General features: G+C 40.4%; 1 pseudogene; it reads right to left on the bottom strand.

Annotated features, from left to right (window-relative positions):
* Positions 1 to 3,990: 3,990 nt before the first annotated feature.
* LOC110320799 lies at positions 3,991 to 4,788 on the bottom strand (annotated as a pseudogene).
* Positions 4,789 to 26,774: the final 21,986 nt, after the last annotated feature.

Raw genomic sequence — 26,774 nt, 5'->3', positions numbered from 1 at the left:
CCTTCTCAGATACAAAAAAATTGAAAAAAAAATGTCTTCACTGAACACATAACAACTTTCTTTGAACTTCCCTCAAATAATACAAGAACTATAAATAATTTACTTTGTAAATATTTTTATTTATTGTAAATAACCTATATAGCTTAATGTACATGGTGAATATGTATAGGTGGTATATTAATTCTATACTTTTAAAAATTAGTTCTTTAAGATTCCATTCATAGCCGGGCAGTGGAGGCACTTGGGAGGCAGAGGCAGGCAGATTTCTGAGTTCGAGGCCAGCCTGGTCTACAGAGTGAGTTCCAGGATAGCCAGGGCTAAACCGAGAAACCCTGTCTCGAAAAAAAACCAAACAAACAAAAAATAGAATTTAATTCATGTACATTGATCGTATTCTTTCCCTCACCCCTCCCAGATACATGTTTCTTCTTCCTAACCCTCCAAATTCAAGTCCTTTAAAAAAATTTCTTCTTTCACACAATATGTCCTGACAGCAGTTTCTCCTCCCTCCATTCCTCCCACAGCCTCCCACCTCCCCTCACCCCCATATCCACTCCTCCATTTCCCTTCAGAAAAAAACGGGTCTCCCAGGACGATCAAGCAAACATGGCATAAGAAGATGCAATAAGGTTAGGTGCACACTCTCATATCAAGGCTGGGCAAGGCAACCTCACAGGAGGAAAAGGGTCCCAGGGAGCAGGCAAAATTCAGAGACACCCCAACTCCTGCTGTTAGGACCACAAATACCCCAAGCTAAACAACGACCAAATATATTCAGAGGACCTAGTACAGACCCATGCAGGCTCCATGGTTGCCACTTTAGTCTCTGTGAGCCCCCATGAGCCCCGATGAGCCCCGATGAGCCCCAATGAGCCCGTCTTAGTTGATTCTATGGGCTGTTTTCTCCTGGTGTCCTCAACCTCTGAGGTCCCTACAATTCTTCCTCTCACTCCTTTGAAGGGTTTCCTGAGATCCAGGGGAGGGACCCGATGGAGATCTCTCTCTCTCTCTCTCTCTCTCTCTCTCTCTCTCTCTCTCTCTCTCTCAGATATTTTCTTTATTTACATTTCAAATATTATTCCTTCTCCCGGATTTTCCTGCTCCCTGAAACCCCCTATCCCATCCTCCCTCCCCCTGCTTCTATGAGGGTGTTCCTCCACTCACCCACCCACTCAGGCCTCCCCACCCTAGATTCCTCTACACTGGGGCATCTGTAGAGCCTTCATAGGACTAACAACCTCCCCTCCAATTGATGCCTGACAAGGCCTTCCTCTGCTATATATGCAGCTGGAGCCATGTGTACTCCTTGGTTGATGGCTTAGTCCCTGGGAGCTTTGGGGGACTGGTTGGTTGATATTGTTGTTCTTTCTGTGGGGTTGCAATCCCCTTCAACTCCTTTGATCCTTTCTCTAACTCTTTTATTGGGGACTCTGCGCTCAGTCCCATGGTTGGCTGTGAGCATCCATCTCTGTATTTACAAGGCTCTGGCAGGGCCTCTCAGGAGACAGCTTTTTGGCTAATATTCACATATCAGTGAGTACATAGCATGTGTGTTCTTTTGTGACTGGGCTACCTCACCCAGGATGGTATGATATTTTCTAGTTCTATCCATTTGCCTAAGAATTTCATGAATTCATCCTTTTTAACAGTTGAGTAGTACTCCAAATGTACCACATTTTCTGTATCCATTCCTTTGTTGAAGGACATCTAGATTCTTTCTAGTTTCTGGTTATTATAAATAAGGCTGCTATGAGCATAGTGGAGCATGTGTCCTTACTACATGTTGGGGCATCTTCTGGGTATATGCCCAGGAGTGATACAGCTGGGTCCTCAGGTAGTACTATGTCTAATTTTCTGAGGAAAATTGGGGGCTATCCCATAAGTTGTTGCCTGCATGTGGGATATGTTCTTCTATCTGGGATGCCTTGTCTGGCCTCAGTGGAGAGGAAGTGCCTAGCCTCACAGAGACTTGAAGTGCCAGGGTGAGAGGATACTCAGGGTGGTCCCTACCCTCTCAGTGGAGAGGGGGAGGGAGGATTGTGGGAAGGGTTAACCACTGGGAGGGGGACAGTGAGTGAGATGTAAAGTGAAGAAGTAAAAAAACAAACAAACAAAAACCCCAAACAAAATAAAACAACAACAAAAATAACACACACAACACACACATGAACAGAAAAGGAAAGGGAATGAAAGAAAAGAAAGGAAAAGGGCAGACTTCCCAGGATTTCAACCAAACATGGCATATCAAGTTGCAATACGACCAGTCTCGTCCCCTGTTATTAAGGCTGAACAAGGCAATCCAGCAGGAGAAAAATGGTCTCAAGAGCAGGAAAAGGAGGCAGGAGCAGCCCCTACTTCCGCTATTATGAATCCCACAACAACAACAATCTACACAACCATGACATGTGCAGAGGGCCTCAGTCAGACCATGGAGGCTACATGACTGTCGGTTAAGTCTCTGTGAAGGCTACACTCTTCAAGGAAACTAACACCCTCCCATTGACTATTGATTGCCAATATCTTCTCAGAAGAGCTGGAACTTTCTGCCTCCTCTCCTCTCTGTGCTGGGATTTGGTCTGGTTTGAGTTGACATAGATCTATGCATGCTGTCATCACTCCTCGGAATTCCTGTGTGGAGCTACTTTGCTGTGTCCACAACACACTGCTTCCTTGTAGTAATCTGTGGCCTCTGGACATTACATTCCCCACTCCCCTCTTCCACAGTGATCCTCGAGCCTTTGGCGGAAGGGGTGTGTTATAGCACTGAATGGGACATTCCACCATCTCGGAACCTTGGCTAGTTGTGGGTCTCTATGTTCATTACCATCTCCTGTGGATAAACATGTCTCTGATGAGGACTGAGAGGTGAATTCATCCACTGGTATAACAATTAGCTATTAGGAGTCAGTTTAATACCGTGTCTGTTTAACAGAAATACTGTGATTTTTATTTCATTTTATATAAACATCCTTGAATTTGGGTCCTGAAACCAAATCCGAGAATGACTGTATATGCTGTGGGTTCCGTGTTCTGTCATTTAATTGGTTACTATGGAGTAATACACAGAAACAGTTTCTGGGCCACCAAGTACACGCAGTTTCACTTTCCCAAGTAATTTAACCTCAGTGAAGTGTTTCAGTCCTTCCTCACTCTTGGAACTATGGTGTCATATTTAAAATGGTTGATATGTTTATTTCTGTTTTAGTTTTTCTGGATGGATAATTCAGTAAGACACCCCAGAAAAATAATAGGTCCTAAGTTTTTGCAAATAACAGTCTGAACATATTACCCAACTGGCATTTTTAAGTGAGTGAATTGAGCATTAGATATCACCTGTAATAAGTATACCCTGTAAAAACGTGGTGAGAGTGTTAGGGAGCGCATGCTCACATTTTGTCTTACTACTATCCAGCGGAACGTAATCAGAATGAACACAGTAAACAAGGAGGGGTAATGACTTTTTTTATCTGATTATAAAACCAGCAAGTAGCTTATCGTGATTAAACAAACAGAAATATCAAAAAGGCATAGATGTGTCTAAAAACGTTAATCTAATCACATCGAATAAATTCGTGTTAGCATTTTAGTATATACTTGTTAGGTTATATTTTGTTGATGTAGTTTTGTTTGTTTGTTTGTTTGTTTTTTTACTTTCTGGAATGGTGTGTATTGGTCATAATAGCAGGACTATGTGTCCTTGGCTTCACGGTGACAGCCCTCTTTCCTCAGCTGTGAGGGCAAGAAAGACTACAGACCTGTCCTCTCACTGCTGACTGACTTGTAGGCTACCTCTCTTCCTGTTGGAGGGCCTGACCCTTTCTATCACGATCATCACCGACCTTGCTGGGGTCTAGTTGTTTAGGTTCCTGCCTCTTCTTGTCCTTATTCAGTCTAGAAGGCAGAGATTTTCTTCTTCTTGTCCAATCTGCTCTTATAGCTCTGAGTACAGTGCCTTCTGCATAAAATAAAAATAAAAATAAAAATTCTTTATTAAAAACCACGTGCTCTGCAAATTCCCTTCCCCTTCCCCTCAAAGGGAGCCCCTCATACGTGGCCACCCACTCGCTCATTATTGGTGTGCAGGTCAGGCTGGATCGGCTGCCAGATCTTCTTCTTAGGGTTCATCTCCTTGTCAGGCTCTCCAAGAGAAAGCATCAAAAGTAATTCTGTCTCCAGGAAGGGACCCGTTGGGAGGGCACAGAATCTCCACTTTCTCTGGTGAATTGGCACACATCACCACCAGTGCTTAGACAGTACTCCCCACATTTCGGCAGGCTTCGGGTTACAAAGTAAAACCACCATCTGATTTTGCTTCTGTTCTAGAAGAATATGATGCGCCAGGGTACTGACGACGGTTCTTGGGGCTGCTTCTCCCACATCTACTTCTTCTATATATATGAAGAAACTGCACCCAGGTGTTTTTTTTTTTTTTTTTTTTTTTTTTTTTTTTTTTTTTTTTTTGTTGTTGTTGTTGTTGTTGTTATTTTTGGCAGTAATGATACAACCAATTGGGAGATCCAGGCGTGATGTCTCTAGGCTTAGAGTCAGCACTTGCTGCTGCCTACCGCTGCGTCTTCTTTCTCTCTCCTTCCTTTTCAGTTTTCTCTTTTACTTTCTCTTCTCCTTCCCCTCCTTTAATCTGTTCTTTTGTACCAGAACAGGTGGCTGTTATATATCACACTTTCAGAAAAAGTAGAAAGTACTTGATGGAACTGGTATTTGCTTCTCTCCATTATGAATTTCTACCTGAATTAGCTCTTGCTTTAGTTATTCTATTTCTTTCTGCATTTTCTTTTCTTTCTTTTTTTTAAAAATTATTTCTTTGATAGTTTTTACAATACAGTCGCTGCCCCCCCTGTCTGCCCTCCCACAATTTCTGATCCCATTCTCCTCTCTCCCGTCTTCAAGATGATGCTGCCCCCCCCAGGCCTCCCCACTCCCTGGGGACTCAAGTTTCTCCAGGGTTAGGTGCATCTTCTCCCATTGATGCCAGACCAGGCAATCCTCTGTTGTATATGTGTCTGGGGTCCTGGACCAGCTCTTGTATGCTGCCTGATTGGTGGCTCAGTGTCTGAGAGATTTCAGGGGATTTTACAGGGCCCAAACCATGGGCAAGAGTGGAATTACATTACTGAAGTGCTCTGTAACTGAAAGACATTGGTGAAACCTTAATAACAATAAAGAAGAGTGTGGGAAAAAAACCAAACAAGCCCCCAAACCCACATCCTCTGTATGCTTTTGATACATAAGTAAATCTATGTCAGGCATGAGGCAAAGAACAACTCCCACAGTACTTAATATCTCAGTTATGCCTTGTTGGGTCTTGTAGCTTTTATGGGAAATCTTGGCATCTCTCCTAGAAATTGTTAAAGTCCTTAAGGGTATACCATCTTTGCATGCATTTATCAAATATTTATTTAGGAAATATTAATGTGTAAGGTATTGTGGGGAGATGGGGGTGGGGTGAGAAGAAAGGTATAATCTATGTGAATAAGACGTGCTTTGCTCTTGAGGATTATAGATTAGTGGGGATGGGGAAGGCAAGCATATTGCTTTTACTAACGGAAGGGGCAGGGTCCATAGTCACAGAGCATCTGCTCTCCTGCGTTGCTAAGTGGTGTTCCAAGTGCTTCATATTTTAGAGCCTTGCATAGTTTGAATTTTCAGGTTAGAGATGCTCAGCCTAGCGCAAACCACTGGAGAGTGAGTAATGAGAGTGCCTGAGCTCTGGCCTTGGCACCATTTATTTCACTTGTACAAAATTGAGGAAGGAGCAAGAAATTAAACCACTTGTTCTCAGTCTGACTCTCAGTCTAAATTTCAGTCTGACTGTCTTTGTTAGTGGATCAGAAGAGAAGTCTCCTGCCTGGTCTATGTCCTTTCTTGACATTGCGTTCAAGGATAGCTTTTCAGAGAGCGCGATGTTGGAAGTGAGTTAGGACATGGTTTTCAAGCTGGAAAAAGGATGAGAAGATTCGTAAAACTGTTATGGGAGAGAGAGTAGGGCAGTCTGAGTTCTGGGAGAGGTGACTGGGCTTCAGGTGGCTTCCCCTTCCATTACCCCCTCCAACTGTTGTCATGTATCCCATGTTGCTCTCTCTCAAACTCGTGACCTCTGTTTCTTTAATTATTGTTTTACACACACACATACACACACACACACACACACACACACACACACACACACACACACACACACACGATTTCCTAGAGTAGCTTATGGGGTCTGAGTAGTCCAGCAATGACCTTCTCCTGGTGGGAAAGCTAAGGTTCCAGTAGCTGCTCAGTCCATGTGACTGGTGTCTCAGCCGTCACCATCTGGTGCTGCTATCCCAGGGAAGACCCAGAGAGTAGCGAGTTTTCAGTTTACATTGAAATCCCGTTCTGAAGCCAATGAAGGAGTAGCTTAGGAGCAGGATAGATGAACTTCCCAGCACTGAATAAGAGTAAAAAGGCAGAAAGCAAAAGTCTTTCTCCCAAGGCCTTTTATGTGTAGGATGCATCTTCTGACTTCAAACGATCTGGGAAAAATCCCTCACAGGTGTGCCAGCTGCTTGGCTTTTAGTTCATTCCAAAGGCAGTAAAACCGACAATCAAGATTAGTCACCATAGTCTGCATTGTGTTACTTATATGTATAAGATTTTAGGGCTGTCCACTTGGTATCATATAACCTTCCCTGGGAAAACTATATCTCTTGCTCTCAGCATTCCTTTGTTACCTGTAGTTCTTTGTCTAAGGTGAGAACCCATGAAAATTTCCCCTTCCATGTCAGCCTACTGGTGTCATCTTCATTCGGGTCTTGTTTAAGCAGCTGAGTTTGTGAGACTTCATGGGTGTAGCTTCTCACATTTTGTTCCTCTGGCTCTTAGAATCTTCCTGTCCCTCTCCCATTAAGTTCCTCGAGTATTAAGGGCAGGGGCTGTGTTGTAGCATGCATTTTCGTTGGGCCTGGTCACTACATTGTCATTTGGCTTAGTTGTAGTTTTCTGTAATGGCCTCTATCTGTTGCAAGGAGCTGCTTCTTGACGATGGGTGTGACCTGTATTTGTGAGTGTGGTTAGGGATTTCACTGGCTTAGTAAAGTTGTGGGTTCCCCTTCAAGATCCATGATGGCACTCATCCCAGACTGTTAGCTGTGTTTGAAGTCATGATTTCCCTCTTGTTGATCAGGCCTTACATTCAGGTAAAGAGCGTTGGTTACTGCCAAGCTATGCACACCACTACTGCGCTTTTAGGGAGCCTGTGACATGCTGATCGTTGCTGTAGTCCATAGACAATGGAGATGGGTAGAACTATTGGAGTATGAAGTGATTAAAATAAAACTAACACACATATCTGTCCCCAGACACAGCATGTGACCACCGACAAAGGTTGTGTCCTATAGAAGAGCACTGGCTGCTTCAGGCTGATCTGCTAGCCAGTAGATGACTTTAGATGACTTTAGCCCACAAAAATAATCTCTCTCTCTCTCTCTCTCTCTCTCTCTCTCTCTCTCTCTCTCTCTCTCTCTCTCTCTCCCTGGAGTAGGTGTTTTTCCTTTTAATTCATCTGACAAGAAGAGTTGTTTTGTTGTGCCTGTTTCTGGAGGGAGCACCTTGTAGTACTTTGCAAAGAGAAGCTATTTGTAGACTTCTGTCCTGCTTGATAGGTTAAGAAATTCCCGTTTACTTAGAAAAGAAAGGTTTGCACGCTTCTATGCTTCAGAATTCTTGGATAGAAAGCAACCACAGAAGCCAAGTAGATAACTCATAGAGTGAAAGCAGTTCTGTTCTACACCTGGAAAGGCAGAATTTGTTATTTATCCATCTACTCATGCCTCCCCCCGCCCCCTTTTCGTCACAGTCTAATGTTATTAAAAAGAAGTAGAAAAAAAAATGGAGAAAGTCAGCATGAGCTTTTTAGTATTTTGTTTCCCCATCTGTGCAATGTGGATGATGTTAGTTCCTACTTCATGGTGTCAAGGAGCTTTAAAGCATTCACATAAGGATACATAGAGTAACATCTGGCAAGCTGGGCCTGCTGCACAGGCCTGTAACCCCAGCTACTGAAGAGGCTGAGGCTAGAGAATCTCAAGCTCAGAAACTGACTGAGCTACAGAGTGAGTTCAATTCCAGCCTGGGCCACTTAGTGAGACCCTGTGATTAAATCCTATTTCCCGTTAGAGAGCTGGCTTAGCCAAGTTCCATCTCCAGAACCACCAGAAGAAAAGATATTACTGTAAATTAGATGTGCTCAATTAATTTTTCTTCTCTTGCTACCTCTGCCTCTGGCTTATTCTGTCTCTAACCCTTCTGTCTATGTGACTAAATGTCTACTTGGTTCATTATACTGCCTTTCTTGCCTGCTGCTTGTCTCCTGCCTGAATCACCATGAAATGAACTGAATAATCCTGATCACATTTACATACTGTTAAATCTCTTATAAGATAGGAACGCTTTTTGAGAATTAATAACATTCTTCTTTCAGATAGGGCTGTAATGCAGTCACAAAGTCTCATTGACTATTCTATCCATTTAAGTGATTTTTATCAACATTATCAAGGGTTGATCTTTGTCTTTAAACTCTGATTTCATAAAGAAGAATGTAAAACCTCCAGGCACATGAAACTGGCATAAAGTCTTTAACTAATTACATAAGTCAAGAGGGTCTAATAGCAAAAACGTTTTGCAATTTTAAGTTAATAAGCCAGAATCTATGAATTAATCTAAAGTAAAGGTCTAATTTCTATGAAAGCATTTCAGTTTATTTTATTACACTCGCTTAAAAAAAAACCTACAAATACATCACTTCCAAGGTTTCTGCTTATATGTGAGACTAAAATATAGATAACTTGAAGTTTCAGAGTTTGGATATTATTTGTTGAAAACCTTAAAATAGAGTACAAAATTGCCTTTTTTTTTCCTGCTGGGGGTTTAGTTTACTTCTTCATGTTCTTTACAAAAGAGCAATATGATAAAAATTATTTTTGCATTTCTTGCAATGATCAGCTGCAAAGTGCAGGGATTACAAATTCACCAATGTAAATCCCCAAGCCCGGCTCTGCCAGGAGGCAGCTGAATTGAACGTACATATCATTATATAACCAATAAGAACAGGTAGGGTAAAAGTCAGCCTCTATCCAATTTCCATTCGCTACAGCGGGTTTTAGGATTTGCTTTAGAGGCAGTGGGATTTGGGAAGGTGGGAGATTATAAAATAAATCCTGCATTACCTGCTTATTCCATTCCTTTCCCACATTGTATCTTATTACAGTCTTGAGGAAGAAATACAATTTTATTTTCTTTGATTAATTTTCTTCCTTGAAGGCTATTCAACATCTAAACACTTACTAACAGTCTTAAGAAATGGGCTGCTCGAGTCTTCAGATAATAAACCTGTCTGTGCTTGCTTAGGTATATCACCAGGAAGCTTGTGATGTGCTTTTAACTTTGGCTGGGGAAGACAGTGCACTATTTCTTCTTGGGACATTTGCAAACAAATACTAATTTTTATATGGTCTAGTTTGGAGATGTGTATGCTTCTTCAACCGCCCTCAAAGAGAATAGAAATTCTACATTTATCATTATTTTGGATTGCTCTAGAATAAGGCAAAAGAGCATATGATACTGTTAGAAAAAGTTCAATTTTCAGAATCTGTAACAATTCATTTTTTTTGTACATTGTCTTAATTTATATTTCAAATGTTATCCCCTTCCCCTGGTTTTCCCCCTCCCAGAAAATCCCTATTCCTTCCACCCTTCTCCCCCTGCTTCTATGAGGGTGTCCCTCCACTCATCCATTCATTCCCACCTCCCCACCCTAGATTCCCCTACACTGGGACATCTATGGAGCCTTCATAAGACCAAGGAATTCTCCTCCCATTGATGCCTGACAAGGCCTTCCTCTGCTACATATGCAGCTGGAGCCATGTGTACTCCTTGGTTGATGGCTTAGTTCCTGGGAGCTCTGGGGGTTCTGGTAGGTTGATATTGTTGTTCTTCCTATGGGATTGCAAACCACTTCAACTCTTTCAGTCCTTTCTCTAACTCCTCTATTGGGGACCCTGCGCTCAGTCCAATGGTTGGCTGTGAGCATCTCCCTCTGCACTTGTAAGGCTCTGGCAGGGCCTCTCAGGAGACAGCCATATCAGGCTCCTTTCAGAATGCACTTCTTGGCATCTACAGTAGTGTCTGGGTTTGGTAACTGTATATGGGGTGAATGCCCAGGTGGAAGAGTCTCTGAATGGCCTTTCTTTCAGTCTTACTCTATACTTTATCTCCATATTTGCTCCTGTGAGTATTTTGTTTTCCTTCTAAGAAGGACAGAAGTATCCACACTTTGGTCTTCCTTTTTCTTGAGCATCATGTAGTCTGTGAATTGTATCTTGGGTATTCTAAACTTCTAGGCTAATATCCACTTATCAGTGAGTACATGCCATGTGTGTTCTTTTGTGATTGGGTTACCTCACTCAGGATGATATTTTCTAGTTTCATTCATTTGCCTAAGAATTTCATAAATTCATTTTAATAGCTGAGTAGTACTCTATTGTACTACTAAGATGTACTACTAAGAGTATTCTAATGTACCACATTTTCTGTATCCACTCCTATGTTGAAGGACATCTTGGTTCTTTGCTGCTTCTGGCTATTATAAATAAGGCTGCTATGAACATAGTGGAGCATGTGTCCTTACTACATGTTGGGGCATCTTCTGGGTATATGCCCAGGAGTGATACAGCTGGGTCCTCAGGTAGTACTATGTCCAATTTTCTGAGGAACCGCAAAAGTGATTTCCAGAATGGTTGTATCAGCTTGCAATCCCACCAGCAATGGAGGAATATTCCTCTTTCTTCATATCCTTGCCACCCTCTGCTGTCACCTGAGTTTTTGATCTTAGCCATTCTGACTGGTGTGAGGTGGAATCTCAGGGTTGTTTTGATTTGCATTTCCCTGATGACTAAGGATGTTGAACATTTCTTTAGGTGCTTCTTGGCCATTCAATATTCCTCAGTTGACAATTCTTAGTTTAGCTCTGAACCCCATTTTTAATAGGGTTATTTGATTCTCTTGAGTTCAACTTCTTGAGTTCTTTGTATATATTGGATATTAGCCCTCTATGGGATGTAGGATTGATAAAGATCTTTTCCCAATCTGTTGGTTGCCTTTTTGTTCTATTGACAGTGTCCTTTGCCTTATAAAAGCTTTGCAATTTTATGAGGTCCCATTTGTCCATTTTTGATCTTAGAGCATAAGCCATTGGTAGTCTGTTCAGGAAAATTTCCACTGTGCCCATGTGTTTGAATCTCTTCCCCACTTTCTCTTCTATAAGTTTCAGTGTATCTGGTTTTATTTGGAGATCCTTGATCTACTTGGACTTGAACTTTGTACAAGGAAATAAGAATGGGTTGATTTGCATTTTTCTACATGCTGACCACCAGTTAAAACAGCACCACTGTTAAAAATGCTCTCTTTTTTCCACTGGATGGTTTTAGCTCCTTTGTAAAATATCAAGTAGCCATATGTATGTGGGTTCATTTCTGGGTCTTCAATTCTATTCCATTGATCTTCCTGCCTGTTTCTGTACCAATTCAATGCAGTTTTATTTTAAATCACTATTGCTTTGTAGTACAGCTTGAGATGAGGAATGGTGATTCACCGAGAAGTTCTTTTATTTTTGAGAATGGTTTTTGCTATCCTGTTTTTGTTTGTTTGTTCCAAATGAACTTGCAAATTGCTCTTTCTAACTCTATGAAGAATTGATTTGGAATTTTGATGGGGATAGCATTGAACCTGTAGATTGCTTTTGACAAGATGATCATTTTTACTATATTAATCCTTCTAATCCATGAGCATGGGAGGTCTTTCAATCTTCTGAGATCTTCTATTTCTTTCTTTAGAGATTTGAAGTGCTTGTTATACAGATCTTTTACTTGCTTGGCTAGAGTCACACTAAGGTATGTAATATCATTTGTGACTATTGTGAAGGGTGTCATTTCACTAATTTCTTTCTCAGCCTGTTTATCATTTGAGTAGAGGATGGCTATTGATTTGTTTGAGTTAATTTATATCCAGCCACTTTGCTAAAGTTGTTTACCAGCTTGAGGAGTTCTCTGGTGGAATTTTTGGGATCGCTTAAGTATATGAACATATCATCTGTAAATAGTGATATTTTGACTTCTTCCTTTCCAATTTGTATCTCTTTGACCCCCTTTTGTTGTCTAATTGCTATCGCTAGAACTTCAAGTACCATATTTAATAGGGAGAGAGTGGGCAGTCTTTTCTAGTTCCTGATTTTAGTGGGATTGCTTCCAGCTTCTCGCCATTTACTTTGATGTTGGCTACTGGTTTGCTCCTCTATTGTTTTTACTATGTTTAGGTATGGGCCTTGAATTCCTGATCTTTCCAAGACTTTTAACATGAAGGGATGCTGAAATTTATCAAATGCTTTTTCAGTATCTAATGAAATGATCATGTGCTTTTTTTTTCTTTGAGTTTGTTCATGAAGTGAATTATGTTGATGGATTTCCGAGTATTGAACCATCCCTGCATCCCTGGGATGTAGCCTATATGATTGTGAAGGATGATCATTTTGATGTGTTCTTGGATTCAGTTGACAAGAATTTTATTGAGTATTTTTGCGTCAATGTTCATAAAAGAGATTGGTCTGCAGTTCTCTTTCTTTGTTTGACCTTTGTGTGGTTAAGGGATCAGAGTAATTGTGGCTTCATAGAATGAATTGGGTAGTCTTCCTTCTATTTGTATTTGGTGAAATAATTTGAAGAGTTTTGGTATTAGGCCTTGTTTAAAGATCTGACAGAATTCTCCACTAAACCTATCTGTTTGGTTGGGAGACTATTAATAACTGCTTCTATTTCTTTAGGGGTTATGGGATTGTTTAGATGATTTATCTGATCATGTTTTAACTTTGGCAACTGGTCTTTGTCTAGAAAATTGTCCATTTCATTCAGATTTTTCAGTCTTGTTAACTATAAACTTTTGTAGTAGAATTTGATAATTTTTTTTTGAATTTCCACAGTTTCTGTTGTTATGTCTCCCTTTTTGCTTTCTGATTTTGTTAATTTGGATACTGTCTCTGTGTCCTCTGGTTAGTCTAGCTAAGGGTTTATCTATCATCTTGGTTTTCTCAAAGAACCAGATCCTGGTTTGGTTGATTCTTTGTATAGTTCTTTTTGTTTCTATTTGGTTGAGTTCAGTCCCGAGTCTACTCCTCTTGGGTGTATTTGCTTCCTTTTTGTTCTAGAGCTTTCAGGTGTGCTGTCAAGCTGCTAGTGTAAGCTCTCTCCAGTTTCTTTTTGGAGGCACTTAGAGCTATGAGTTTTCCTCTTATCACTACTTTCATTGTATCCCATAAGTTTTGGTATGATATGTTTTCATTTTCATTAAATTCTAAAAAGTCTTTAATTTCTTTCTTTATTTCTTCCATGACCAAGTTATCATTGAGTAGAGCGTTGTTCAGCTTCCATGTATATGTGTGTTTTCCATTGTTTTTGTTGGAATTTAAAACCAGCCTTAGTCCATGGTGATATGATAGGGTGGATGGGATTATTTCAGTCTTCCTGTATCTGTTGAGGCCAGTTTAGTGACCAATTAATTATATGGTCAATTTTGGAGAAGTTACCATGAGGTTCTGAGAAGAAGGTATATTCTTTTGCATTAGGGTGAAATGTTCTATAAGTATCTGTTAGATCCATTTGCTACATAACTTCTGTTATTTTCACAGTGTCTCTGTTTAGTTTCTATTTCCATGATCTGTCCATTGCTCAGAGTGGGGTGGGTATGATGTGTGCTTTTATGAATTTGGGTGCCCTTGCATTTGGAGCATATATGTTCAGAATTGAGAGTTCATCTTGGTAGATTTTTCCTTCGACCAGTATGAAAGTTTCCTTCCTTATCTTTTTGATAACTTTTGGTTGAAAGTCGATTTTATTCTATATTAGAATGGCTACTCCAGCTCTTTTCTTGGGACCATTTGCTTGGAAAATTGTTTTCTATCCTTTGACTCTGAGGTAGTGTCTCTCTTTGTTACTGAGGTGTGTTTCCTGTATGCAGCAAAATGCTGGGTCCTGTTTACTTATTCAGTCTGTTAGTCTATTTCTTTTTATTGGGGAATCAAGTCCATTTAGGTTAAGATATATTAAGGAAAAGTGATTGTTACTTCCTGTTATTTTTTGTTGTTATGGGTATTGTTATGTTATTGTTATCTTCTTTTGGGTTTGTTGAAAGAAAATTACTTGCTTTTGCTAGGGTGTAGTTTCCCTCCTTGTGTTGGTGTTTTACATTGATTATTCTTTGAAGGGCTGGATTTGCGGAAAGATATTATGTAAATTTGGTTTTGTTATGGAATATCTTGGTTTCTCCATCTATGGTAATTGAGAGTTTTGCTGGTTATAGTAGCCTGGGCTGGCATTTATGTTCTCTTAGGGTCTGTATGACATCTGCCTAGGATCTTCAGGCTTTCATTGTCTCTGGTAAGAAGTCTGGTGTAATTCTGATATATCTGCCTTTATATGTTACTTGACCCTTTTCCCTTACTGCTTTTAATATTCTTTCTTTGTTTAATGTGTTTGGTATTTTGATTATTATGTGATGGAAGGAATTTCTTCTCTGGTTCAGTCTATTTGGAGTTCTGTAGTCTTGAAAGTTCATGGGCATTTCTTTCTTTATGTTAGGGAAGTTTTCTTCTATAGTTTTGTTGAAGAGGTTTACTGGCCCTCTAGGTTGGGAATTTTTGCTCTCTTATATACCTATTATCCTTAGGTTTGGTCTTCTCATTGTGTCCTGGATTTCCTGGATGTTTTGGGTTAGGAGCTTTTTGCTTTTTGCATTTTCTTTGACTGTTGTGTCAATGTTTTTTATGCTATGTTCTGCACCTGAGATTCTCTCTTCTATTTCTTGTATTCTGTTGGTGATGCTTGCATCTATGACTTCTGATCTCTTTCCTAGCTTTTCTAACTCCAGGGTTTTCTCCCCTTGTGATTTCTTTGTTGTTTCTATTTCCATTTTTAGATCTTGGATAGTTTAGTTCATTCCCTACACCTGTTTGATTTTGTTTACCTGAAATTTTTTAAGGGGTTTTTGTGTTTCCTCTTTAAAGGCTTCTACTTCTTTACCTGTGTTCTCTTGTATTTCTTTAAGGGAGTTATTTATGTCCCTCTTACAGTCCTTTATCACCATCATGAGAAGTGATTTTAGATTAGAATCTTGCTTTTCCGGTGTGATGGTGTATCCGGGACTTGCTATGGTGGGAGAATTGGCCTCTGAAGACGCCAACTAACCTTCGTTTCTGTTACTTATGTTCTTATGCTTGTCCTCTGCTATCTGATTATCTCTAGTGCTACCTGCCCTTGCTATACCTGAATGGAGCTTATCCTTCCTGTCATCTTGGTTGTGTCAGAACTCCTCAGCATCCAGCTGTCTCTGTGATCTTGTGATTCATGGATCTTGTGATCCTGAGCTTCTGGACGTGTCAGAGTTCCTGGGAGTCAAGCTGCCTCTGGTACTCTGAGATCCTTGTATGACCAAGTTCCTGGGATCCTGGGATCCTGTGATTCTGTGATACTGGGCATACTATAGCACCTGGGAGTGGAGCTTCCTCTGTGTGTTATGGGACTGACTGAGGAGTATGTGCCCAAGGTAAACTGTCATAGCCGGGAAGGAACCTGAACTACTGGTCAGGTAGGGTTCTTGTGTCCCTAGGTCCTCCTTGTCCCAGTTGCTCCCTGTGGTGTAGGACAGATACTGTGCCCTCCTCACCTTGATCCTATGATCCTGGGCCTGTCAGAGCACCTGGGGTTGGAGCTTCATCTGGGTGTTGTGGGACTGGTTGTGGAGTTTGCACCCAAGGTAAACCAATGCAGACTGCAACTAACCCAAGCCACTGGTCAGTCCTGGTTTCTGTCCAGAATCTGTAACAATTCTGATTGATAAGTTTTCAGAACTCTGACCAGTCTACTTGTAGCAACTTGAAGTATATATCTGTTGTGGATGGGCCTGGTGCTGTTCTTGTGAACCAATTTCCTAACGAATAGAGAAGCCGCTAGGTGTGGTGGCGCACGCCTTTAATCCCAGTACTCAGGAGGCAGAGGCAGGCGGATTTCTGAGTTCGAGGCCAGCCTGGACTACAAAGTGAGTTCCAGGGAGAAGTCAATCACTGGGCAAGTAGGCGGGATTTCCTGGTTGGACAGAGAAAGAGAGGAAGCAGGAAAGTGAGGTCTTTTTAGATGGGGATAGAGTGAGGCCAAGATGTAGCTACAAGTGTCTCCCAGTTTCAATTGTGGTTCTAGCAGGATTTGCCACAGGAGGATTTAGATTTAGTAGTGCTTACAAGATTAGGATTTTAGTTGCTGCGCCCAGCGATTGAGTTACTGTTGTTTCTGAACTAAGTTTGTGTTGTGTTTTCCCTCACATAGTGGCTCATCTGGGTTCAAGAGAGAAAGGTATGGCAGCAAAGTGTGGGCTTGCCAAATGTATAAAACAAAGGCTGTGGGGGGATTTGAAGCATGGGGCTGGCATGGTAGCAACCTGCAATGGGAATTTAGTGAGCTGGGTGGAGAGATTGTGGAATTCTGAGTCAGCATCTCCATGAGATAAAACAGGTCAGCCACTGTCTGCATGGCCGACCAGGCACCAGGGCAAAGGCACAAGTGCAGAAACATTCTTTTTTAATATTTCCGACAACACACATCCATCATTTTTAGGTGCTAATTGATAACTAACTTTAAAATTCATTAATTAAAGGATAGTTAGTAGTGATGAATAGGTGTGGAAGCAATGAAGATTCATTCCTTTGAAGAGTAACTATTACATATGTCTAGTTTGCTTGCTTCCCTCCACCCCAATTTAAAATCAAATTGCCAAAGAAAAGGAGACGAAGTGTAAGAGTAGGCTAAAAAAACTCATCTGTTACCTTGAGTAGGTCATGTTCTGGGTATATTAATGGACTAGACAAGCTAAATGATGGTTTTATTAAAAAATATAACTTCCCCAGATGGTATCCTGGCCAAGACATAGGTGGAGTCCAGGTACAAAGGCCTATTCTGCGGTGTTTCAGTCTTGAAGTAAGTAAGAGACAGGCAAGTGGCCACAATGTATGATTCAGTGTCTGTGCATGTAGCTGGAGAAGGCCCAGTGCCATGGAAGATGGGAAGAACTTTTATGAATGGATGTGTTCTCTACTATATGTGGGAGCCATGTGGTGCTCTAGTATATTACTTGTCAATATTTTGAAACACTCAGAGACAGACACAATATATTCCCAAGTGAGTGTTTTGTTTGTGCATTGGAAAGTTAAGGCAAATCTTGAAATAGCGTAGACCTCAGAAAGCAAGAGGATCTCTAAACGGAACTCATGAGCAGAGGTGAGGGCTGAGAGCCACAGATGTTCATAATAGAATCTGTGGGGAATCTGGAGAAACCCAGAGAAGAGACAGACTTCCTACAAGTCAGGAATAAGGCTTTGAGCCTCTCTAATTTTGGTTTTAAGGGACAGGATGACCAGCTAAATTATTTTACAAATAAACTTGACCTTAAAGACTTAAATATGTCTGCTTCTACTAGAATAGTGTGCCCACAGACTCTACTCTTAGACTAAGCCACTCTCAGCTCACTCCTGGTGTTGTCTACCACACTTAACCACCGCACTGGAGTCATCTGTGCCTTTTCTGACTTGCTTCCTGAACTGCAGGTTCTCACCCCAACTCTAGCAGCTAGAGAAGGTCATTCCACGGCTGCACGGCTACACTTCTTTAGTGTCTGCACCCAGAAATACGGTGGAGAAAATCTGAAGTATACTTTAGATGACTATTTTGATGATACTGTTGGATGTTTTTTTCCTCTTTATCTTTGTCTCATGTGTAATTTTGTGGTCATTGTGCTATTCTAAGGGTAAACAGCACAAAGCACAAACCAAATTAATACATCATATGGCTTCTAGCTTTTTATTCTACAATGCCCAATTTTCTTGCTTCTAAGCAGGCTATTTTGCTACTGAAATGCACCAAACACTTGGGAGAGGGGTTCGCTATAAAGAAAATGGTGGGTTGCATGGGTCAGGCTCTGATTATAGGATCGGGAACAAATTGCTGGGATTAAAATCTCTGCTTTTCCTTTTCTTAGCCAGTTACTTCAAGGAAGTTATTGAAACTGTCTGGTTGTCATAATCACATGTAAACTGGTGTTCACAATAGTACTTTCTGTGGCTGGGAGATGACTCAGTGGTTATGAGTTTTTTGCTGTCTTATTACAAGGACCTGATATCGGAACCTAGCATACATATAACGAGCTCATAATAGTCTTGGGGGTTCTGAGTCTCTGTGCTCTTGGGGTGGAGAAAAGGTCACCGTGGCTTGTTGACTGCTAGCCTAGACAAAACAATGTATAAGCTTCAGGTTTAAAGAGAGACCCTGCCTCAAAGAAATAAGCCCAAGTTATAGAAGAGGATCCATGATGTCCCTCTCTTTCCCCACCCATGCACATGTAGGCATGTACACTTGCACACACATGTGAGCATACCAAACACACACACATACACAAACATACACACACATACACACACACACACACACACAGACTCACACTCCTCCATACACACATACACACTTTCTAATTATGTCACAAGCCTGAGTTAATTCATGCAACAGCACCCAGAATAGTACAGATTGCTAGTAAGTGCTCACTAGCTATTTTATTTTATTTGTCTCTTAATGTTATTTAACTTAATTTAATTTATACCCCGACTGAAGGGCTGAAGTCCCCCACCCTCTTCTCCTCCCAGTCCCTTACCCCACTCCCCCATCCACTCCTCCTTCATTTCTCTTCAGAAAAGGAAGAGTCTCAATGGATATCAACCAGCCATGGCATATCAAGTTGCAGTAAGATTAGGCAGCTCCTCTCCTATGAAGGCTAGACAAGGCAATCCAGTAGGGGGAAGAGTCCCCAAATTAGGAAATAGAAGCAAAGATAGCTCCTGGTCCCACTGTTGGGAGTCCTCCAAGAAGACCAGGCTACACAACTGTAACATACATGTGTAGGGCTTCAATCAGTCCCATTCAGGTTCACTGGTTGGTGGTACAGTTTGTGAGCCCCTACAGGCCCAGGTTAGTTTATTCTGTAGGTTTTCTTGTGGTGTCCTTGACCCTTTGACTCTTACAATCCTTCCTCCTCCTCTTCCAAGGGATTCCCTAAGCTCCTTCTAATGTTTGGCTGTGGGTCTCTGCATCTGTTTCCATCAGTTGTTGGCTGAAGCTTCTCTGATGATAACTAGGCTAGAACCAATCTAGTGTAGCAGAATATCATCAGGAATCATTTCATTGAATTGTTTCCGTTTGTGTTTGGTTGTATTGTGGGTTTCTAGGCTGTCTAGCCTCTGGTGCCTGGCACTCAGGTTAGTGTCAGGGATTAACTCCTTCCCATGGCATGGATCTCAAAGGGGGCCAGTTATTGGTGGGCCACTCTTACAATATCTGCGTCACCATTACCCCAGCACATCTTGTAGGTAGAAGAAATTATAGGTTTAAGGTTTTATGGGTGGGTTGGTGTCCCAAGCTCTCCACTGGAAGTCTTGCCTGGTTACAGAAGATGACTGCTTCATATCTCACACTGCTACACGTCTTAGCTAGGGTCACCCTTATTGATTCTTGGGAGTTTCCATTGTCCTAGGTTTCCATCTCACCTATGAGATGACCCCCAATTCCAGTTGACTCTTCCAGTACTCTCTCCTTCCATCCTCCCTTGTTTTAGGCTAGAATTCTATCAGCTTTCAAAGAAGAGCTAATACCAATACTCTTCAAATTATTCCACTAAATAGAAACAGAAGGAAATTCATTTAAGGAAATTCATTGTGGCCACAGTCACTCTGATTCCTAAACCACACAAAAACTCAACAAAGGAGAAAGAGAATTTCAGACCAATTTCCCTCATGAACCTTGATGCAAAACTACTCAATAAAACCTCATAAACAAAATCCAAGAATGATCAAGTAGACTTCATCCCAGAGATGCAGGGATGGTTCAACATACAAAAATATATTAGTATAATCAACCAGATAAACAAATTAAAAGAAAAAAAACCCACATTTCCATCTCATTATATGCAGAAAAAGCTTTTGACAAAATCCAGTACCCCTTGGAGAAATCAGTGATTCAAGGCACATACCTAAACATAATAAAGGCAATCAATGTAGAGCAAGCCAATAGCCAACATCAAATTAAATGGAGATAAACTTAAATCAGGAGTAAGACAAAGCTATCCACTGTCTCATATCTGTTCACTATAGTACTTGAAGTTCTAGCTAAAGCAATACAAGAACTAAAGGAGATCAAGGGGATACAAATTGGAATGGAAGAAGTAAAAGTATCACTTTTCACAGATGATATGATAGTATAAATCAGCAATCCTCAAAATTCTACCAGGGAACTCCTACAGCTGATAAACACCTTCAGCAAAGTGTCTAGATACAGAACAAACTTAAACAAAACAGTAACCCTCCTATATACAAAAAATAAACAGGCTGAAAAAGAAATCAGTGAAACAAAATCCTTTACAACAGTCACAAATCTCACATAAACTCTCTTTGGTTAATTCTAACCAAGCAAGTGAAAGACCTTGTATAACAAAACTTTAAGTCTCTGAAGGAAGACATTTCAGATGGATATCAAAAGACAGAAAGATCTCCCATGCTCATGGATCAGTAGGAGTAACATAGTAAAATTCTTATCTTTGCAAAAGCAATCTACAGATTTGATGTAATTACCACCAAAATCCAACACAATTCTTTATGGACTTTGAAATAACAATATTCAACATCATATAAAAAAAATGAGGATATCTAAAACAATCCTGTACAATAAAAGAACTTCTGGAGGTATCACCATCCCTGATTTGAAACTGCACTATAGGGGCTGGAGAGTTGGCCCAGTGGTTAAAAGCATGTGTTGTTCTTGCAAAGGACTTGGGTTCGATTCCTAGGACCCACATGGTGGTGCCCCATCTCCCCAGGCATCAGGCACACATGTGGTACACAGACATTACATGCAGGCAGGCAAAACACTCATACACAGAAAATAATAAAATAAAATAAACTGCACTACAGAGAAATAGTAATAAAAACAATATGGTGTTGGCATAAAAACAGGTTGATCAATGAAATGGAATTGAATACCCAGAAATAAATTAACATACCTATAGATACCTGATTTTTTATAAAGAATCCAGAAATACAAAACGGAAAAAGAAAGCACCTTCCCCAAATGTTGCTGGTGTAACTGGATGTAGGCAAGAAGAAGAATACAAATAGATCCATATCTGTCACCTTGCATAAGACCAAAGTCCATATGGATCAGAGACGTTGACATTGATCCAGATACATTGAACCTTATAAAAGAAAAAGTGGGAATAATCTTGAACTTGTTGGCATAGGAGACAACTTCATGAACGGAACACCAACTGCTCAGGAACTAAGATCAACAATTAATAAATGGGACCTGATGAAAATAAAAAAGCTTCTGTAAGGCAAAGGATAGCATCAAAAGGCCAAACAGCAGCTTACAGAATAGGAAAAAACTTTACCAATACCACATCTGACAAAGGATTGATATCCAAGATATATAAAGAACTAAACACACACACACACACACACACACACACACACACACACACACACACACACACACACACACACAAACTAGACATCAACAAACAAAATAATCCAAAGCAGGGTTCTCAACAGAGAAATCTCTAATGACCAAGAAGCATTTAAAGAAATGTTCAACATCTTTAACCATCAGGTAAATGCAAATCAAAACTACCCCAAGATTCCATCTTAAATCTGTCAGAATGGTGAATATCAAAAACTCAAATGACAGCTCATTGCTAGCAAGGATGTGGAGCAAGGGGAACATTCCTCCTTTGCTGCTGGAAATACAATGTATAGCCACTTTGGAAATCAATATGGTCATTTCTCAGAAAATTGGGAATTGATCTACCTCAGGGCCTAGCTATACTACCCAAAGGACATTTCTACCATACCACAACGACATTTGTTCAACAATGTTCATAGGAACTTTATTCGTATAAGCCAGAAACTGAAAACAACTTAGATGTTCCTTAATAGCAAAAAGAATAAAAAAATATGTAGCATATTTGCACAATAAAGTATTATTCCATTATTAAAAACAATGACATCATGAAATTTGTAAGCAAATGTATAGAACAAGAAACTATCATCCTGATTGAGGTAACCAAGACCCAAAAAGATACACATGGAATGTATCCACTTATAAGTGGATATTAGCTGTAAAGTAAAGGGTAACCACTTTATACTTCATAGACCAAAGAACTAAGTAACAAGGTGGGGGTGAAGGAGAATCAGACTAAGTTTTATTATAATACTATTACTTAAAAAATGTTTATGCTGGAAAAAATGATCACATTATTTTATTGGTCTCATTTTGGATTTAAGTGGTATTTTTTATTTGATTATTTATAGAAGACAAAACATTTGCTTTCTTATGGTGTTGGCTCTTTTCAAAAGCAAATTCATGTAATTTTTTTTTTTTTTTTGATTTTCTGAGATAGGATCTTCTTATATAGCCCAGACAAACCTTTAATTTTGGATCTACCTCAGTTTTTAGAGTGTGGGAATTTCAGGTATGAACTGCTTCTCTTGCTTGTTTATACATATTTAAATATATAAAAATCTGATAAAACTGTTAATATTCTAAGAATGTTCTGTTGAGTTTGGAGACAACACTGAAAACCAAACCAAACCAAACAAATAAAGAAAAAACTCCAAACACCTCCAACGTTTTTAGTACAATTAGGAACATGTATGGTCTTCTCAAATTATTTTATTTTTAAGGGGATAATGCTTATTTGAAATACAATTTCATTGTTCTAATAACAAGTACAAATGGGATACTGTGATAGGGCAAATAATGATTCCTCAAAGATATTCATATCTTATCACTTGGAACTTGAACATATGTTCATGGCAAAGAGGATTCATTCAGTTAGTCAGCTGGCTGTGAGACAGCAATTAGCCTGTGTACATCAGAAGGGCCCTGAATCTCAGACCCCTCAGAAAGAGAAAAGTAGGAGAGGCAGTGTTGAGAATGATATAGTATGAGATGCTCTTCTGTCCATTTCCCTTCCTTACATGGGCAGCAAAACTGAGGGTAGGCTCTGGAAACTGGAAAAGGTGAGGTACTAGGTCCAACCTGTTCTTTTCTTTTCTTCCATTTTCTTCTTTTTTTCTTGATTCTTTTTGAGTTTCACATCGTGTGCCCCAGTCCCACTCATTTCCCCTTTCCTCATATCTGCTCTTTGCCCTTGCAACACTCCCTGTAGTTCCAACACCTGGAGCCCGAAGCAAAGATCAGGAGTCCAAGGTGATTGATCCTTGGTCACATAAAACCTTAGCCACATAAAAGCATGCCTCAACAAACAAACAAATGAACAAACAAACACACAATTCAAAACAACAACAAACAGGCAAAAAGCATCTATGATTGGGTCTAGCCTTGTGTTTGTTGCCTGTTGCTGCTGTAATAAGCTGTTATAAAAATTGTCCTACTGTTATGGATGTCAGAAATCTGTCCAAGAAAATATGTGCATCAAGTTCAGAGAGAAATCCTTTCACAAAAGAACAGATAAAGAGAGATGGGTGTGGAGAGAGATGGAGTTGCACACCCAGCACTGTCTTTTGACATGTAAGCACTCAGAATACACACACACACACACCACCACCACCACCACCACCACCACCACCACCACCATCAGCACCACCAATAACAACAATAAAGCATAGAAAGCATCTTGTCATGGAAGTTGGAGTATGTCACAGTGTGTCCCACAGTAATTCACTGTGTCCACACATCTTTACTGGCAAATGTTCATTGCAATAAGTCATTGGTCTGGTTCTAGATCTTTGGTTTCTCTGACACCATCAATATTGAATCTTCACCAGGACTTCTCCAATTTATTCTGTTGTTATTCTAGCCATATCCCACAGCTTTGGAATAGTAAGACTGCCCCTTTCACATGCCCCAAACATTTAAAGATGATATCAGTTTTGGTGTGAGCTAATTCACAGTGGGCCTGGGCCTGGGTGGTAGCTGGTCAGCCTGCCAGCTCTCCCTTATCCTCGGCACCGCGGGGAGCTCTCCAGCACTGCTTCAGCTAGGTTACCCAAAGCTCACCACTGGCAAGAGGCAGGGTCAGCTCTCCTGTTCTCATGCCCTCAGGCAGAACCAACCTCATTGTACTGCCCAGTTAAGGTTCAGAGCCCACTCTGGCAAGTGCTGCAGGCCGTGAGGGGCTGGGAAAGCTCTCTTGCTCTGCACATCCTCAGGACTGGCTCACTAGTTAGTGCCTTTGCCACCAGGACCAGCTCCACTGTATTGACCAGGCAAGTTGCAGGGTCCTCTTGCTCTTGAGTGCTACAGCCAATAAAGGGGCAGGGCTAGCTCTCCTGCTCTCATGACCCCAGGGTCAGCTGTCTAGGCTCCTGCCAGGGGAGGGTGGGTATTACTCCGGCATCCATGTCACCTCATGCCAGATGAGTGGCAGGGCCAGCTCTCCTGTACACTCCCCCTTGGGACAGCCAGGACCAGCTCTCTTGTGCTGCCCAGATGAGGTGTTGGGTCTGCTCAATGGAGCCTTTTCTATCCTAGCATACAGTGTGAGCACAGTCCTGCTGACACTTTGATTTTAACCCATTGGGGCTCACTTTAGACACATGACTCCTGAATAGTCAGTAGATTTATGCGATTTAAAACCATTAACCTTCTGGTAATTTGTGATGGGAGCAAAAGGAGAATAAAACAGTGCTTTGCCACGTCACATGGCATGGGCTAAGTTTGAAACCATAGTCTTTGTGTTCCTGTTTTTATTATTTTAGGATATTTATAGGAAGGATAAAGATGACTTGTGGAAAGGAATGCAGGAAAAAAAAGTTAGCACCCAAGGTATGGATGTCAGAAATAAAATATTCCCTGCTATTTAAGTGGAAGGTTCCATTTCAGCCGGCAGAGATTACTTCATGTTTAGAGCACATGTTAGAGAATAAATAGGGTCTTGTGCCATGGATGGAGCAAATCACTGGAGAAAATCTTACCTTGGGCGGAATGGCCCTGTTTGTGGAAATTTTGAAGAGATTAAACTGATGAAGCTCCTATTTATAGAGCTATTCTGATTGTTTCTGTTTCCCCAGGCTTCTGGAGGTAAATACATATGCTATTCATTGACAGAGCTGTTTGATTTTTTTTTTCCTCTATTGAAATATACGCGATTGGGTTCTGCAGCTTTTAGGTATATTAAACGCACAAAGAGAAAAAGGGACAACATCACAGAGGATCGGGTATATATTAGCATGAGGTGAAGAAGTTTCTCTGCTAGAATGGTTTCTCTGCAGCATAATTTTGTGGAAATGGGCCCAGAATTTATGAGACAGGAAACTGTAAAGTTTAAAGGTGAAAGGAACATTGAAAGGAAATGTATCACAAGGAAGTATTCATCCGAGAGAGTCTCAGTAGAACCTATTGCAGCTGGGAGAGGCAAAGCAGTTGAAGAGGCCCACAAGCTAAGGCTAAGTAAAGAAATGAGAAAGATAGACCAGCTCATTTACAACTTTATCATGGAACAAGAAATGCAAGAGGGAGAATGGCCCATCAATAAATGAGGAGGGAGGAAAAAAAAATCAATGGTAGTTGTAAAATGTCTGAGCTATTGAACTGCTCTTTTCAAGTCAGTCTTTATAAAGAAATAAGGGTCTGGATAATTAGGAAGTAATTAAGGTCCCACCGACTCGGAGGCACTATTGATGACAAATAAGTAAATAATTACCACTTGCATTTAACAAAATGTGTGTGAGTGTAGCAGAAATGCATTGGATAATAAATTTCCCTGCTCCAGTGGTAATTATTACACCATTGTAAAGTAGCAGGAAATAGAGGGGGGGGAAATTCTCATGCTCAATTAAATAGATGTCACTTTATCCTTGGAAAAAGACTGAAGAGGATGAAATTGAGAATGTCTGGCATCATCATTTTTAGACAAGTGGGCAAAACAGCAATAAATACAAAAATAACACTGAAGGAAACCAACTACCTTCAGGGTCAGTCATGTGATCAGGGGTGCATAATGCAAAGCCTGGGCCCCTAGTTGTCTATAGTGACCAGGAGACTGACCGAATACTTTTACAAACATTAAATATCTGAGCATTTTGTATCTTCAGAGCTAAACATCTTATGGCAAATTACTACCAGTCTTATTCAGACTACATAAATATGGAGTTAAATCTGAGCTGAATATTTAGTATAAACTGGTTGAACTAGTCTCATATACTTTTTATTGATGAACTTAAGAATGGCCTTTTGTTTAACTGAGGCAGCACACAAGTAGTGAAGAACAAACATACTTGAGAATTTTACCTCAACCCTATACAATGGTCTAGGGAGAAGTGCTTTGACCTTTTGAGTGATGCTGATAATGTTTACTACATATGGCTCTACAATGTTCAAGTGAAATAACTGCTATACAGTTCTTGGCACAATGTAGATACTCAAAACCACAACACATTACCATAGTAATATGGTAGATTTAAGTAAAATGTGATATTTCTTAGTAGAGAATTCCAGAATCTACTATTGCTTTAATCCTAAATAAAATAGGGCTTGGCATGTTGCTATTAGATACATAGTAGCTATTAATGTATATTTATTATTTAGCTCATATGCCACGAAAAATGATTGTCTCATGTTGACCTCAAAATAAATTAG

The sequence above is a fragment of the Mus pahari genome, chromosome 4 (genome assembly GCF_900095145.1).
Source record: "Mus pahari chromosome 4, PAHARI_EIJ_v1.1, whole genome shotgun sequence".
NCBI lineage: Eukaryota > Metazoa > Chordata > Mammalia > Rodentia > Muridae > Mus > Mus pahari.
The sequence above is the reverse complement of the archived record's forward strand: the minus strand, read 5'-3'. Positions and strand labels throughout refer to the sequence as shown.